This window comes from Paramisgurnus dabryanus, chromosome 18 (assembly GCF_030506205.2).
Source record: "Paramisgurnus dabryanus chromosome 18, PD_genome_1.1, whole genome shotgun sequence".
Taxonomy (NCBI): domain Eukaryota; kingdom Metazoa; phylum Chordata; class Actinopteri; order Cypriniformes; family Cobitidae; genus Paramisgurnus; species Paramisgurnus dabryanus.
Window position 1 is genome coordinate 36,923,161 of NC_133354.1, and position 17,759 is coordinate 36,940,919.

A 17,759-nucleotide genomic window follows, 5' to 3' on the forward strand; every position below is an offset into this window, starting at 1 on the left:
ACCTTTGTGTTAAAAATAGATTATTTTGTCCAAGAGACGTCTAACCACGGCCCAAGAATACATTAGTCATCAAAAAAGCGGCTATTTAACGACTACATAATTTCTAATAGACAGCGAATATGTGTCTAGGCTAAAACAAGGCTTAATTTGGGCTGTCAGTGAAAATCTAATAGACGTTTGACCATTCCAAAAGAATAGACTAGCCATTGAATAGAACCACAATCAAACGGCTACATGCCTAAGAGACAGTCAACAAAATAATGCTTAGATGATTCTTTTCCTTCCAATATAAGAGGTTCTCGGGAATGGCAATCATCCAAACTAATAAATTATAAAGGCTTTTATAAGAAAATGACAACAGTTAAACAACATAGACAGCGTTGGGCAATACAAAATGCTAATAAATACAAGACAAATTGAAATATTGTACATCCATGTACATTAAACAAGCCAACAAATCTGCCAATGGGCTACGACAATTTTTCTTGAATAAAGTGTTTATATCTAGATTTGTTTCTTACCCCTTTGGCAGATTTATTTGCTTGTTTTAAGCCCAAATTCGCTTAAATTTTGAGTTTTTTTCTCCCTAAAGGCTAGGCTTATTTTCTTAGGGCATTTTGCTCATCAAAAAATGCATCTTATTTTAAGACTTTCTAGATATTTGTACAGTGAAAACAGTTCGAAATAACAAGTAAGAAATGATTTTTTGCAATGTATTCATTCATTCGCTACCCTTCATACTACAGCTGTCGAAAAACCACAGCAACGTCGACAGACCTGGAAGCGTAGCTGTATTTGTTTAACTCACAAAGACAACGGGTAAAGTATTTTCTTGATTACCTAAATGACTTGCTGTAAGAAAATAAGTTTAGGTTTAAGGGGGGGAAATACAGTTTAAAGGGATATTTCAATTTATGATGATAATTCTGTCATCATTTACTCATGCATACAGGCTTACAACAACACGAGGATTAGTTTTTTTCTGAGTAACACAAAAGAAGGTATTTTGAGGAATGATGGTAAACCCACAGCAGATAGTCACCATTGACTTCCATAGTAGGAATAAAAAAAATATGATGGAATTTATTAGGTACCATCAACCGTGTGCTAACCATCACTTTGCAAAATATTTTCTTCATCATTTATCACGATACTTCCAAAATATTTTTTCCTACTAAGTCAATATTTCATTATTTGCTTTACAAGCTTAAAAATGATGGTGACATGATTCCATGGTAATCACAAACAGTTAAACAAGTAAAATAATCACCATTACTTTTAAAAGCATTTTGAAAATTGCTTGCTTATGCTGGGAGTAAAGGTATTTCACGCAGTGCGCATCCTCTTTAAAAGGTAATGTATGCTTCTTTTAAAGCTGACACATTTGCCACATTAAAATAACAGAAATGTGTACTGTTTAAACTTTTTGGGGCCGGTGTGTCTGTGTTCTTGGGGCACACATCTACATGTAAAAGCAGAATTGCTTATTATTCTTCTCTATTTCTTGTATAGGTCAATTATGAGTGGAGAACCGTTCACCAAATGAAGACCGCAGCCAGGTGACGGGATTCTGTGGTAATCGCAAACAGGTAAACCAGTTAAATAATCATCATTTATTGTTAAAATAATTTTGAAAATTGAAGTTCTGTGTGTTCTTATTGTACTTTATTTATTTCTGCAGGTAAGCACCATACCGTAAGCTTCATTCCCTTTATAACAGGTAAGGTTCATACTGTTTTATTCTTTTGTACTGTTTTATTCGTACTGTTTTAAATCATTCAGTAAATGCAAAGTTAAACTGATGTGTTTTTAATCTAGATTTAAAAGTGTCTACTGTTGAAGCACATCTGATCTCTTCTGAAAGCTGATAATAACTAAATGCTGATGCACCTTGTTTTGAGTGAACCCTTGTTTTTTCTAAATGACCTGATCCTATTGATCCGAGTAATTGGTTTCATATTCGATTAGCATATCTGTCATGTATTTCGGCCCGTAGCCATGAAGTGGTTTTTAAACAAGTAACAGTACTTTTTTAATCCATTGTCCATTGCAATAATCGGCCCTGCTGGTGATGAAAGCATGAACAAGTTTCTCTAAGTCCTGTCTTGAGACAAAACCTCCAATTCTGGCAATATTTCTGAGATGGTAGTAAAAGCAGAATTCCTTATTATTTTTCTCTATCTCAGGCTCTATGGCATATATGTCATGATTTTATTTGTCTATTTATATGTCTATTTACAAGGACTGCCTTGGCCAAATGTTATTGTTAATTAATATTGAAGCAGTTATTTAACATATTTCCTTTGAGTAGTGATTTGTGTAATGATCCATATATCTATTTTTATGTATATTTTTAACTTAGGAATGTGATTTTAAAGCACATATTTGTTATTGTATGACACCTCTCATGTTATGAAAGTAAAAAATAAATGTATTTTCTGATGTCTTGCATTTCTGTTTTTAAACTGTTAATCCTTATCAAGTGCTATACATTAGAAAGTGGATAAATAACAAAAATGTCACTCCTGACAGCTGATAAATTAATCGTTCTTTATAGCACCACTGAGGTGAGCACTTTTCAAGGCAAGATTCTTTATAGAACCGTATAAAAAGGTTCTATATAGTACCAAAAAAACGGGTTCTGCTATGGTTACAAGCTGAAGAACCCTTATTTGTTACTATTTAGGAGCATTTGTCTTTAGAGTGTTGCGTAGGTTCGAAACTTTCAAACTTTTAACCAAAAAAAAAAAGGGTCACACGGTTTTATTTGTGGTGTGGACATGAACACGCTGCAGGCATTGAAATGTAATTTGTAATTTATTGTCTCATTTCATATTTAACAAATAGGAAGCAAAGTGCTATTCAATCAGTTTAACTAAACAACTGGTGTTCCTCAATTTTGGGGCCTATGTTGTTCAGTATATCAGTTTTGTTCAGTTTTGTATGTGCATGCAAAAAGCATTCAGCGAGCAAATTAACTGAAGCTTTACCTTCGTGTTTCTTTTTGTATGAGTGATAACTGTTTCTGTATGTATTTGTATGGTTTTTTTACAAGTATAGAGTGAAATACACACGGTGAGTAATGAACGCAGACCTTCAGTGCCGGACCTCTGACCCGCTAACCTCCATCCCGACAGCCAGCGCCTTCTCCGGATGCCATTGCGGTATCGCTTCTCGGCTTTTTGTGTAAGATCGAGTGGACACCGGGGACTACACGTTTAAATGGATTTTTGACCTTCGGCTATGGAAGCGAGGCTTGCTACGTCCACTCCGTGCATCGACTCTGGCGTTTTCCGGGGACAAATAAGGTGAGTTTAAAACCAGAGTTTGCTTCTTTTGTGCGTGGTTGCCAGTTTGTTTGCCAATCCGTGGTCCATAATAAGTTCCGCTTCGTGGTTTCTCCATCGCTCAGTACTTTTCTGTGTTTCTATTTTACGTAAAGCTAACACCAAAACGATTGTGGAAAGCGCTATATAGATTGTTCTCAAAGAAAAAAACGAGAAACAAACCCATGTGAATATGGGTCAAATTATCTAGGCGGAGCACTTCGTTCAAAGAAAAACGCAACAGAATTGTTTGCGTTGAACAAAGACAATGGTGCGTGCAGACATCGAATGTGTATTGTGGATAAAAAATGGCCAGTGGGGTGGGACAATTTTTCTTGAATTAAGTGTTTATGGGAAAAGTTCACAAATTTTGTCTTACCCTGTAGGCAGATTTATTTGCTTGTTTTAAGCATAAAATAACAGGAGAAGAAATTGTGTAGGGGGAGCAGAGGGGTTTTTTTTTCGTTCAAAGAAAAGCAGCGTGGCACGAATGAATGTTTGGCTGAAATGCTATCGTAATTTCCCCCTTAATTTTCCTTACAAACATGAAACCAGAGAGAAGGGCCAGTTGGCATCGAATTGCACCTTGTATTCGGTGATTGATTGAGGAAAAATATGCGTATGTGTATATATACACTTGCTTTGTTGAACAGAGACAATGGCCGCGCGTGCTCCAGCGTCACCTATATGCCTATTTCACAAAATGGCGCCTTTGACCGGAAGTAGGGAAAACATCGTTCAGGTTGCACCACTACGATGGCCACTCAATATAGTATGGACTGACAGCTGCTTTGTTTTCTCCTACACATGAATTTACTTGTAAAAATAACAATAACATATATTGTCGATTGGTGTTATATTATTTTTTTAGCATTTCGTATTATCAAAATATATCATATGTTAGACAGCTGTCAATTTTAAATAAAATAACGAGACATACATAACTATTCGTGTCTGCTCCCGTTTATTGTAATGAGTCTGCACATTTGGAGAAATACTCAGACATTTTACTTCTTATTTCTTTAGACTGAATAATTATTTCTTATTAATTCCAAAGTATGAGACCCGATGATCTAATCGTGGTGTATGTGCTATTCCTCGTTTGTTTGCCTGCATCCATTGCTTTACGGCTTGCTTGTTGCGTTGAAATGCACATTTGATTTCTTTACCAGCATTGGATTTAGACCATTCAATGAGAAGAGTTAACAGCGTTTATTATGATTGATAAGCCCTCAACGGAGAATGAAGTCTGCATACATTAAAAGCCTTATTTTGTTTTTATCGTGTGCCTTCCAAAATGTATGCGACGAAACTTAAATCACGCAAAAAATGAATGGTAACTAGACGTGCTTGTTGTGTGCAGGGAGTGCATTTATTTGTAAACTTTTGCTAAATCAAAATGGTTTATTTGTATTTGCTTTTTACCTGGGTTTTATCAGGTTCGCAGTCGGGACATTTTTAATCCATAGTGTATGGAGTTATCTAGTAGAAAATGATCTGCTGTTTTTTGGTAGAATGTTGTGTGAGCTAAAGAAACGAGGAATAAAACACACACCGCGATTAAAAAAAATCAGATCGCATACTTTGTAATTAAAAATAAATAATAATTAATTTCAAAGAAATAAGAAGTAAAATGTGTAAGTATTCCTCAAAATGTGCTTTGGACTAAGTCCCCCGTCATCACAGCAAACGGGAGCAGACCCGAATAGGTATGTCTAGTTATTTTATTAAAAATTTCCAGCCGTCTGTAAATTCATGTTTGAAAGAAAAAAGTAAATGAATATCTTACTTACTGTTTTTGTCTTGTTTTCTAGTGAATATCTGACAATTCTTAAATGGAGATACATTTACTTGGTAAGCAAAGTGGCTTAAGATATTATGTATTGTAATAGAAAATTGTTATAAAAACGTTTTGTTTTTGCTGGGAATTCTTGTATATATTTCACAGCTATATAATTAATTATAATAACGCACTTTTTGTTGATAAACATGTTAAAAAATACATTAACACAGAATAATGTGGCAACAAATCAAATGTGCATTTAAATGCAACAAGCAGAAAATAAATAAATAAAGCAAATGCATGGAAAAGAAACGAGGAATAAAACAAACACCGCGATTAAAAAAATCAGATCGCATACTTTGTAATTGAAAATAAATAATAATTAATTCCAAAGAAATAAGAAGTAAAATGTGTAAGTATTCCTCAAAATGTGCTTTGGACTAAGTCCCCGTCATCACAGCAAACGGGAGCAGACCCGAATAGGTATGTCTAGTTATTTTATTTAAAATTTCCAGCCGTCTGTAAATTCATGTTTGAAAGAAAAAAGTAAATGAATATCTTACTTACTGTTTTTGTCTTGTTTTCTTGTGAATATCTGACAATTCTTAAATGGAGATACATTTACTTGGTAAGCAAAGTGGCGTAAGATATTATGTATTGTAATAGAAAATTGTTATAAAAGCGTTTTGTGTTTGCTGGGAATTCACAGCCATATAATTAATTATAATAACGCACTTTTTGTTTATAAACATGTTAAAAAATACATTAACACAGAATAATGTGGCAACAAATCAAACGTGCATTTAAATGCAACAAGCAAAAATAAATAAATAAAGCAAATGCACGGAAAAGAAACGAGGAATAAAACAAACACCGCGATTAAAAAATCAGATCGTATACTTTGTAATAATTGAAATAAATTATAAAAATCAACAGGTTTATATTTAAAACAAGTAAAAAATATCTGCCAGCGGGGTAAGAAAAATAAACTTAATTCTAGTTTCAACTTAATTCAATAATAAACTCAATTTAGGTTTATTTTTCTTACCCCACTGGCAGATATTTTTACTTGTTTTAAGCCTTAACCTATTACATTTTAGAATTTATTTCAGTAAACAAGACTTAAATTCTAAGCCACTTTGCTTATTAAGTAAATGTATCTTGATTTAAGAATTATTTTTTAACTCGAAAACATGAATAAAATACTAAGTAAACGAACAGATTGGGATGTTCAAAACACTTAAACATTTTTTTTTTCACTCTACCCGTCATATTACAGCTGTCGAAAAACCACAGCAACGTTGACAGACCTGGAAGCCATGATATATTAGCAGTTTTTAAAATAAGTTAAATCTAGAATCCTTATTGGTTTTAGATACTTAAAAGCAATGAATGATCTTCTTTCTTTTGAATTGATTTGGTATTATGGAGGAGCTCTGTGTCTGGTTATTGAAGATGATTTGGTCTTTGCTCCTATGTTGGCTTATTTTTTGTTATTTCCGTTACTATATATATATTTTTTTCCCCTTTGTTTTTTCTGATTTGAGGTTATGAAAATGTTTTAATTTGTAATAAAGGTTTTTTGAAAATTCTAAATTCTCTCTCTCTCTCTCTCTCTCTCTCTCTCTCTCATGAGCGTGGATCAGTTCCTGCATCAAGGAAAAAATGCGCATCCTGGTAAATTTTAGAAGTTAGACGACTGAGCTGCAGCGGACAGCGTAAGATTTATGAAAACACATTTGAGAAGAAAGGCAAAGCATGTTTCACAGTTAATCCAAGACCATAATGACAATTTTGCGCTCTGTTTCCCGAAGCTCGTGGAGGCGTGGAGCAGCATACACAGTTAAGGTATGTGCGATCTACCGGCATTACCTTTACGATCGACGTATTGGATCTGCAAGCTGCAAGCAAATTAACTGAAGCTTTACTTCATGTTTCTGTTTGGTTAAGCGATGACTGCTTTTTCCCAACAGTTTGTGTGTGTGTTTTCTGCATGGGTTTAGAAAACATGAACTTCTGATCTGCTAGCTCAACGTTCTACCTCTGGGTTATACAATGAGAACGTATAGAGTTAAATGCCCGCTAGCCTCCACCCCAAAAGCCAGCGCCTTCGCCGGCTCCCCCTTTGGCTGCGTCTATTCCGGTATCGCTTCTCGGCCTTTTGGCTAAGATCAAGTGTAGTATCTGTTCTTATCAGTTTAATGTCTGATACGTCTCCTATCCGGGGACTATATGTTAAATGGATTTTTGACCTTCGGAAATGGAAGCGGAGCTTGCTCCTTCCACTCCATGCATCAACATGGTATTGCAGTGTTTCCATGAATGGTGCGCTCCCCTTCTCGGGGACAAATAAGTCAAGTATAAAAAAAGAATTTGCTTCTTCTGTGCGTGAATGACGGTGTTTTTTCTAATCCGTGTGTTTTAAAATTGCTGTGTTTTCGTTGGCTTTATTGGTTTAACGAAAAGCTTGCGTGGAAATGAACACGCTGACAAAGAAATGTTTTTGTAATGTATTTAATTATTTTCTTTACAAGTTTGTGGTGGTGATCCGAGGACGAATTAAACATCCTCGACACAGCTGAAGGTGCAACAAAAGCGAAAGAGGCCGATTGGAATGTTAAAAACACCTGAAAACTTTTTTTCACTACCCTTCATACTACAGCTGTCGAAAAACCACAGCAACGTCGACAGACCTGGAGGCATAGCTGTACTTGTTTAACTCACAACGACAACGGGTAAGTCATTGAGCCCTGTGTTTTTATTTATCCACGTTCTAAAATTGCTATGCTTTCGTTGTTTCTTGATTGCTCTGTACATTTATTTGTTTCTATTCCACGTAAAGTTACTTTGTAATAACGAAACCATATATTTGAATGCGCAATTTAAATCCATTTGATTTAAATTGTTTCACATATTTCACTCTACACGGTTCAACCGGGCTGGAAACGGAATAAAAATAGGGTAGATCTCGAAGAATGTTTGGTCTCAGACGTGGCTTCGTGCGCTTTCCACCTGGTCACACACAGTAATGAAATGTTAGTCGGATGGCCTTCGGGGGCGCCGTCGATGTGATCGGTCACAGGAAGATGCGTCCGTCTGGCCTCAAAGGGTGTCGCTCATACTTACCTGGCAGGGGAGACACCATGATCATGAAGGTGGTTCACCCAGGGCGAGGCTCAGCCATCGCACTCCGGTTGTGCTGACCCTTTGCGAATTCCCCAAATGTGGGAATCTCGACTGCAAAATTTCTGATAGTGGGGGACTGCGTTCGCGCTCTCCCCTGACCTTTGTGTTAAAAATAGATTATTTTGTCCAAGAGACGTCTAACCACGGCCCAAGAATACATTAGTCATCAAAAAAGCGGCTATTTAACGACTACATAATTTCTAATAGACAGCGAATATGTGTCTAGGCTAAAACAAGGCTTAATTTGGGCTGTCAGTGAAAATCTAATAGACGTTTGACCATTCCAAAAGAATAGACTAGCCATTGAATAGAACCACAATCAAACGGCTACATGCCTAAGAGACAGTCAACAAAATAATGCTTAGATGATTCTTTTCCTTCCAATATAAGAGGTTCTCGGGAATGGCAATCATCCAAACTAATAAATTATAAAGGCTTTTATAAGAAAATGACAACAGTTAAACAACATAGACAGCGTTGGGCAATACAAAATGCTAATAAATACAAGACAAATTGAAATATTGTACATCCATGTACATTAAACAAGCCAACAAATCTGCCAATGGGCTACGACAATTTTTCTTGAATAAAGTGTTTATATCTAGATTTGTTTCTTACCCCTTTGGCAGATTTATTTGCTTGTTTTAAGCCCAAATTCGCTTAAATTTTGAGTTTTTTTCTCCCTAAAGGCTAGGCTTATTTTCTTAGGGCATTTTGCTCATCAAAAAATGCATCTTATTTTAAGACTTTCTAGATATTTGTACAGTGAAAACAGTTCGAAATAACAAGTAAGAAATGATTTTTTGCAATGTATTCATTCATTCGCTACCCTTCATACTACAGCTGTCGAAAAACCACAGCAACGTCGACAGACCTGGAAGCGTAGCTGTATTTGTTTAACTCACAAAGACAACGGGTAAAGTATTTTCTTGATTACCTAAATGACTTGCTGTAAGAAAATAAGTTTAGGTTTAAGGGGGGGAAATACAGTTTAAAGGGATATTTCAATTTATGATGATAATTCTGTCATCATTTACTCATGCATACAGGCTTACAACAACACGAGGATTAGTTTTTTTCTGAGTAACACAAAAGAAGGTATTTTGAGGAATGATGGTAAACCCACAGCAGATAGTCACCATTGACTTCCATAGTAGGAATAAAAAAAATATGATGGAATTTATTAGGTACCATCAACCGTGTGCTAACCATCACTTTGCAAAATATTTTCTTCATCATTTATCACGATACTTCCAAAATATTTTTTCCTACTAAGTCAATATTTCATTATTTGCTTTACAAGCTTAAAAATGATGGTGACATGATTCCATGGTAATCACAAACAGTTAAACAAGTAAAATAATCACCATTACTTTTAAAAGCATTTTGAAAATTGCTTGCTTATGCTGGGAGTAAAGGTATTTCACGCAGTGCGCATCCTCTTTAAAAGGTAATGTATGCTTCTTTTAAAGCTGACACATTTGCCACATTAAAATAACAGAAATGTGTACTGTTTAAACTTTTTGGGGCCGGTGTGTCTGTGTTCTTGGGGCACACATCTACATGTAAAAGCAGAATTGCTTATTATTCTTCTCTATTTCTTGTATAGGTCAATTATGAGTGGAGAACCGTTCACCAAATGAAGACCGCAGCCAGGTGACGGGATTCTGTGGTAATCGCAAACAGGTAAACCAGTTAAATAATCATCATTTATTGTTAAAATAATTTTGAAAATTGAAGTTCTGTGTGTTCTTATTGTACTTTATTTATTTCTGCAGGTAAGCACCATACCGTAAGCTTCATTCCCTTTATAACAGGTAAGGTTCATACTGTTTTATTCTTTTGTACTGTTTTATTCGTACTGTTTTAAATCATTCAGTAAATGCAAAGTTAAACTGATGTGTTTTTAATCTAGATTTAAAAGTGTCTACTGTTGAAGCACATCTGATCTCTTCTGAAAGCTGATAATAACTAAATGCTGATGCACCTTGTTTTGAGTGAACCCTTGTTTTTTCTAAATGACCTGATCCTATTGATCCGAGTAATCGGTTTCATATTCGATTAGCATATCTGTCATGTATTTCGGCCCGTAGCCATGAAGTGGTTTTTAAACAAGTAACAGTACTTTTTTAATCCATTGTCCATTGCAATAATCGGCCCTGCTGGTGATGAAAGCATGAACAAGTTTCTCTAAGTCCTGTCTTGAGACAAAACCTCCAATTCTGGCAATATTTCTGAGATGGTAGTAAAAGCAGAATTCCTTATTATTTTTCTCTATCTCAGGCTCTATGGCATATATGTCATGATTTTATTTGTCTATTTATATGTCTATTTACAAGGACTGCCTTGGCCAAATGTTATTGTTAATTAATATTGAAGCAGTTATTTAACATATTTCCTTTGAGTAGTGATTTGTGTAATGATCCATATATCTATTTTTATGTATATTTTTAACTTAGGAATGTGATTTTAAAGCACATATTTGTTATTGTATGACACCTCTCATGTTATGAAAGTAAAAAATAAATGTATTTTCTGATGTCTTGCATTTCTGTTTTTAAACTGTTAATCCTTATCAAGTGCTATACATTAGAAAGTGGATAAATAACAAAAATGTCACTCCTGACAGCTGATAAATTAATCGTTCTTTATAGCACCACTGAGGTGAGCACTTTTCAAGGCAAGATTCTTTATAGAACCGTATAAAAAGGTTCTATATAGTACCAAAAAAACGGGTTCTGCTATGGTTACAAGCTGAAGAACCCTTATTTGTTACTATTTAGGAGCATTTGTCTTTAGAGTGTTGCGTAGGTTCGAAACTTTCAAACTTTTAACCAAAAAAAAAAAAAGGGTCACACGGTTTTATTTGTGGTGTGGACATGAACACGCTGCAGGCATTGAAATGTAATTTGTAATTTATTGTCTCATTTCATATTTAACAAATAGGAAGCAAAGTGCTATTCAATCAGTTTAACTAAACAACTGGTGTTCCTCAATTTTGGGGCCTATGTTGTTCAGTATATCAGTTTTGTTCAGTTTTGTATGTGCATGCAAAAAGCATTCAGCGAGCAAATTAACTGAAGCTTTACCTCCATCCCGACAGCCAGCGCCTTCTCCGGATGCCATTGCGGTATCGCTTCTCGGCTTTTTGTGTAAGATCGAGTGGACACCGGGGACTACACGTTTAAATGGATTTTTGACCTTCGGCTATGGAAGCGAGGCTTGCTACGTCCACTCCGTGCATCGACTCTGGCGTTTTCCGGGGACAAATAAGGTGAGTTTAAAACCAGAGTTTGCTTCTTTTGTGCGTGGTTGCCAGTTTGTTTGCCAATCCGTGGTCCATAATAAGTTCCGCTTCGTGGTTTCTCCATCGCTCAGTACTTTTCTGTGTTTCTATTTTACGTAAAGCTAACACCAAAACGATTGTGGAAAGCGCTATATAGATTGTTCTCAAAGAAAAAACGAGAAACAAACCCATGTGAATATGGGTCAAATTATCTAGGCGGAGCACTTCGTTCAAAGAAAAACGCAACAGAATTGTTTGCGTTGAACAAAGACAATGGTGCGTGCAGACATCGAATGTGTATTGTGGATAAAAAATGGCCAGTGGGGTGGGACAATTTTTCTTGAATTAAGTGTTTATGGGAAAAGTTCACAAATTTTGTCTTACCCTGTAGGCAGATTTATTTGCTTGTTTTAAGCATAAAATAACAGGAGAAGAAATTGTGTAGGGGGAGCAGAGGGGTTTTTTTTTTCGTTCAAAGAAAAGCAGCGTGGCACGAATGAATGTTTGGCTGAAATGCTATCGTAATTTCCCCCTTAATTTTCCTTACAAACATGAAACCAGAGAGAAGGGCCAGTTGGCATCGAATTGCACCTTGTATTCGGTGATTGATTGAGGAAAAATATGCGTATGTGTATATATACACTTGCTTTGTTGAACAGAGACAATGGCCGCGCGTGCTCCAGCGTCACCTATATGCCTATTTCACAAAATGGCGCCTTTGACCGGAAGTAGGGAAAACATCGTTCAGGTTGCACCACTACGATGGCCACTCAATATAGTATGGACTGACAGCTGCTTTGTTTTCTCCTACACATGAATTTACTTGTAAAAATAACAATAACATATATTGTCGATTGGTGTTATATTATTTTTTTAGCATTTCGTATTATCAAAATATATCATATGTTAGACAGCTGTCAATTTTAAATAAAATAACGAGACATACATAACTATTCGTGTCTGCTCCCGTTTATTGTAATGAGTCTGCACATTTGGAGAAATACTTAGACATTTTACTTCTTATTTCTTTAGACTGAATAATTATTTCTTATTAATTCCAAAGTATGAGACCCGATGATCTAATCGCGGTGTATGTGCTATTCCTCGTTTGTTTGCCTGCATCCATTGCTTTACGGCTTGCTTGTTGCGTTGAAATGCACATTTGATTTCTTTACCAGCATTGGATTTAGACCATTCAATGAGAAGAGTTAACAGCGTTTATTATGATTGATAAGCCCTCAACGGAGAATGAAGTCTGCATACATTAAAAGCCTTATTTTGTTTTTATCGTGTGCCTTCCAAAATGTATGCGACGAAACTTAAATCACGCAAAAAATGAATGTTAACTAGACGTGCTTGTTGTGTGCAGGGAGTGCATTTATTTGTAAACTTTTGCTAAATCAAAATGGTTTATTTGTATTTGCTTTTTACCTGGGTTTTATCAGGTTCGCAGTCGGGACATTTTTAATCCATAGTGTATGGAGTTATCTAGTAGAAAATGATCTGCTGTTTTTTGGTAGAATGTTGTGTGAGCTAAAGAAACGAGGAATAAAACACACACCGCGATTAAAAAAAATCAGATCGCATACTTTGTAATTAAAAATAAATAATAATTAATTTCAAAGAAATAAGAAGTAAAATGTGTAAGTATTCCTCAAAATGTGCTTTGGACTAAGTCCCCCGTCATCACAGCAAACGGGAGCAGACCCGAATAGGTATGTCTAGTTATTTTATTAAAAATTTCCAGCCGTCTGTAAATTCATGTTTGAAAGAAAAAAGTAAATGAATATCTTACTTACTGTTTTTGTCTTGTTTTCTAGTGAATATCTGACAATTCTTAAATGGAGATACATTTACTTGGTAAGCAAAGTGGCTTAAGATATTATGTATTGTAATAGAAAATTGTTATAAAAACGTTTTGTTTTTGCTGGGAATTCTTGTATATATTTCACAGCTATATAATTAATTATAATAACGCACTTTTTGTTGATAAACATGTTAAAAAATACATTAACACAGAATAATGTGGCAACAAATCAAATGTGCATTTAAATGCAACAAGCAGAAAATAAATAAATAAAGCAAATGCATGGAAAAGAAACGAGGAATAAAACAAACACCGCGATTAAAAAAATCAGATCGCATACTTTGTAATTGAAAATAAATAATAATTAATTCCAAAGAAATAAGAAGTAAAATGTGTAAGTATTCCTCAAAATGTGCTTTGGACTAAGTCCCCGTCATCACAGCAAACGGGAGCAGACCCGAATAGGTATGTCTAGTTATTTTATTTAAAATTTCCAGCCGTCTGTAAATTCATGTTTGAAAGAAAAAAGTAAATGAATATCTTACTTACTGTTTTTGTCTTGTTTTCTTGTGAATATCTGACAATTCTTAAATGGAGATACATTTACTTGGTAAGCAAAGTGGCGTAAGATATTATGTATTGTAATAGAAAATTGTTATAAAAGCGTTTTGTGTTTGCTGGGAATTCACAGCCATATAATTAATTATAATAACGCACTTTTTGTTTATAAACATGTTAAAAAATACATTAACACAGAATAATGTGGCAACAAATCAAACGTGCATTTAAATGCAACAAGCAAAAATAAATAAATAAAGCAAATGCGCACGGAAAAGAAACGAGGAATAAAACAAACACCGCGATTAAAAAATCAGATCGTATACTTTGTAATAATTGAAATAAATTATAAAAATCAACAGGTTTATATTTAAAACAAGTAAAAAATATCTGCCAGCGGGGTAAGAAAAATAAACTTAATTCTAGTTTCAACTTAATTCAATAATAAACTCAATTTAGGTTTATTTTTCTTACCCCACTGGCAGATATTTTTACTTGTTTTAAGCCTTAACCTATTACATTTTAGAATTTATTTCAGTAAACAAGACTTAAATTCTAAGCCACTTTGCTTATTAAGTAAATGTATCTTGATTTAAGAATTATTTTTTAACTCGAAAACATGAATAAAATACTAAGTAAACGAACAGATTGGGATGTTCAAAACACTTAAACATTTTTTTTTTCACTCTACCCGTCATATTACAGCTGTCGAAAAACCACAGCAACGTTGACAGACCTGGAAGCCATGATATATTAGCAGTTTTTAAAATAAGTTAAATCTAGAATCCTTATTGGTTTTAGATACTTAAAAGCAATGAATGATCTTCTTTCTTTTGAATTGATTTGGTATTATGGAGGAGCTCTGTGTCTGGTTATTGAAGATGATTTGGTCTTTGCTCCTATGTTGGCTTATTTTTTGTTATTTCCGTTACTATATATATATTTTTTTTTCCCCTTTGTTTTTTCTGATTTGAGGTTATGAAAATGTTTTAATTTGTAATAAAGGTTTTTTGAAAATTCTAAATTCTCTCTCTCTCTCTCTCTCTCTCTCTCTCTCTCTCTCTCTCTCTCTCTCTCTCTCTCTCATGAGCGTGGATCAGTTCCTGCATCAAGGAAAAAATGCGCATCCTGGTAAATTTTAGAAGTTAGACGACTGAGCTGCAGCGGACAGCGTAAGATTTATGAAAACACATTTGAGAAGAAAGGCAAAGCATGTTTCACAGTTAATCCAAGACCATAATGACAATTTTGCGCTCTGTTTCCCGAAGCTCGTGGAGGCGTGGAGCAGCATACACAGTTAAGGTATGTGCGATCTACCGGCATTACCTTTACGATCGACGTATTGGATCTGCAAGCTGCAAGCAAATTAACTGAAGCTTTACTTCATGTTTCTGTTTGGTTAAGCGATGACTGCTTTTTCCCAACAGTTTGTGTGTGTGTTTTCTGCATGGGTTTAGAAAACATGAACTTCTGATCTGCTAGCTCAACGTTCTACCTCTGGGTTATACAATGAGAACGTATAGAGTTAAATGCCCGCTAGCCTCCACCCCAAAAGCCAGCGCCTTCGCCGGCTCCCCCTTTGGCTGCGTCTATTCCGGTATCGCTTCTCGGCCTTTTGGCTAAGATCAAGTGTAGTATCTGTTCTTATCAGTTTAATGTCTGATACGTCTCCTATCCGGGGACTATATGTTAAATGGATTTTTGACCTTCGGAAATGGAAGCGGAGCTTGCTCCTTCCACTCCATGCATCAACATGGTATTGCAGTGTTTCCATGAATGGTGCGCTCCCCTTCTCGGGGACAAATAAGTCAAGTATAAAAAAAGAATTTGCTTCTTCTGTGCGTGAATGACGGTGTTTTTTCTAATCCGTGTGTTTTAAAATTGCTGTGTTTTCGTTGGCTTTATTGGTTTAACGAAAAGCTTGCGTGGAAATGAACACGCTGACAAAGAAATGTTTTTGTAATGTATTTAATTATTTTCTTTACAAGTTTGTGGTGGTGATCCGAGGACGAATTAAACATCCTCGACACAGCTGAAGGTGCAACAAAAGCGAAAGAGGCCGATTGGAATGTTAAAAACACCTGAAAACTTTTTTTCACTACCCTTCATACTACAGCTGTCGAAAAACCACAGCAACGTCGACAGACCTGGAGGCATAGCTGTACTTGTTTAACTCACAACGACAACGGGTAAGTCATTGAGCCCTGTGTTTTTATTTATCCACGTTCTAAAATTGCTATGCTTTCGTTGTTTCTTGATTGCTCTGTACATTTATTTGTTTCTATTCCACGTAAAGTTACTTTGTAATAACGAAACCATATATTTGAATGCGCAATTTAAATCCATTTGATTTAAATTGTTTCACATATTTCACTCTACACGGTTCAACCGGGCTGGAAACGGAATAAAAATAGGGTAGATCTCGAAGAATGTTTGGTCTCAGACGTGGCTTCGTGCGCTTTCCACCTGGTCACACACAGTAATGAAATGTTAGTCGGATGGCCTTCGGGGGCGCCGTCGATGTGATCGGTCACAGGAAGATGCGTCCGTCTGGCCTCAAAGGGTGTCGCTCATACTTACCTGGCAGGGGAGACACCATGATCATGAAGGTGGTTCACCCAGGGCGAGGCTCAGCCATCGCACTCCGGTTGTGCTGACCCTTTGCGAATTCCCCAAATGTGGGAATCTCGACTGCAAAATTTCTGATAGTGGGGGACTGCGTTCGCGCTCTCCCCTGACCTTTGTGTTAAAAATAGATTCTTTTGTCCAAGAGACGTCTAACCACGGCCCAAGAATACATTAGTCATCAAAAAAGCGGCTATTTAACGACTACATAATTTCTAATAGACAGCGAATATGTGTCTAGGCTAAAACAAGGCTTAATTTGGGCTGTCAGTGAAAATCTAATAGACGTTTGACCATTCCAAAAGAATAGACTAGCCATTGAATAGAACCACAATCAAACGGCTACATGCCTAAGAGACAGTCAACAAAATAATGCTTAGATGATTCTTTTCCTTCCAATATAAGAGGTTCTCGGGAATGGCAATCATCCAAACTAATAAATTATAAAGGCTTTTATAAGAAAATGACAACAGTTAAACAACATAGACAGCGTTGGGCAATACAAAATGCTAATAAATACAAGACAAATTGAAATATTGTACATCCATGTACATTAAACAAGCCAACAAATCTGCCAATGGGCTACGACAATTTTTCTTGAATAAAGTGTTTATATCTAGATTTGTTTCTTACCCCTTTGGCAGATTTATTTGCTTGTTTTAAGCCCAAATTCGCTTAAATTTTGAGTTTTTTTCTCCCTAAAGGCTAGGCTTATTTTCTTAGGGCATTTTGCTCATCAAAAAATGCATCTTATTTTAAGACTTTCTAGATATTTGTACAGTGAAAACAGTTCGAAATAACAAGTAAGAAATGATTTTTGCAATGTATTCATTCATTCGCTACCCTTCATACTACAGCTGTCGAAAAACCACAGCAACGTCGACAGACCTGGAAGCGTAGCTGTATTTGTTTAACTCACAAAGACAACGGGTAAAGTATTTTCTTGATTACCTAAATGACTTGCTGTAAGAAAATAAGTTTAGGTTTAAGGGGGGGAAATACAGTTTAAAGGGATATTTCAATTTATGATGATAATTCTGTCATCATTTACTCATGCATACAGGCTTACAACAACACGAGGATTAGTTTTTTTCTGAGTAACACAAAAGAAGGTATTTTGAGGAATGATGGTAAACCCACAGCAGATAGTCACCATTGACTTCCATAGTAGGAATAAAAAAAATATGA

At 35.5% G+C, this 17,759-nt stretch overlaps 4 non-coding genes across 4 annotated transcripts; all 4 read left to right on the forward strand.

The window, feature by feature from the left end:
- The first annotated feature begins 7,254 nt into the window (after positions 1-7,254).
- On the forward strand, positions 7,255-7,445 carry LOC135753202 (U2 spliceosomal RNA). The gene has a single exon (XR_010533510.1). It is a non-coding gene; the product is annotated as a U2 spliceosomal RNA (small nuclear RNA).
- Positions 7,446-8,227: 782 nt separating this feature from the next.
- Positions 8,228-8,392, forward strand: LOC135753185 (U1 spliceosomal RNA). Its single transcript, XR_010533493.1, has one exon. It is a non-coding gene; the product is annotated as a U1 spliceosomal RNA (small nuclear RNA).
- Positions 8,393-15,545: 7,153 nt separating this feature from the next.
- Positions 15,546-15,736, forward strand: LOC135753203 (U2 spliceosomal RNA). Its single transcript, XR_010533511.1, has one exon. It is a non-coding gene; the product is annotated as a U2 spliceosomal RNA (small nuclear RNA).
- Positions 15,737-16,518: 782 nt separating this feature from the next.
- LOC135753186 (U1 spliceosomal RNA) lies at positions 16,519-16,683 on the forward strand. The gene has a single exon (XR_010533494.1). It is a non-coding gene; the product is annotated as a U1 spliceosomal RNA (small nuclear RNA).
- Positions 16,684-17,759: the final 1,076 nt, after the last annotated feature.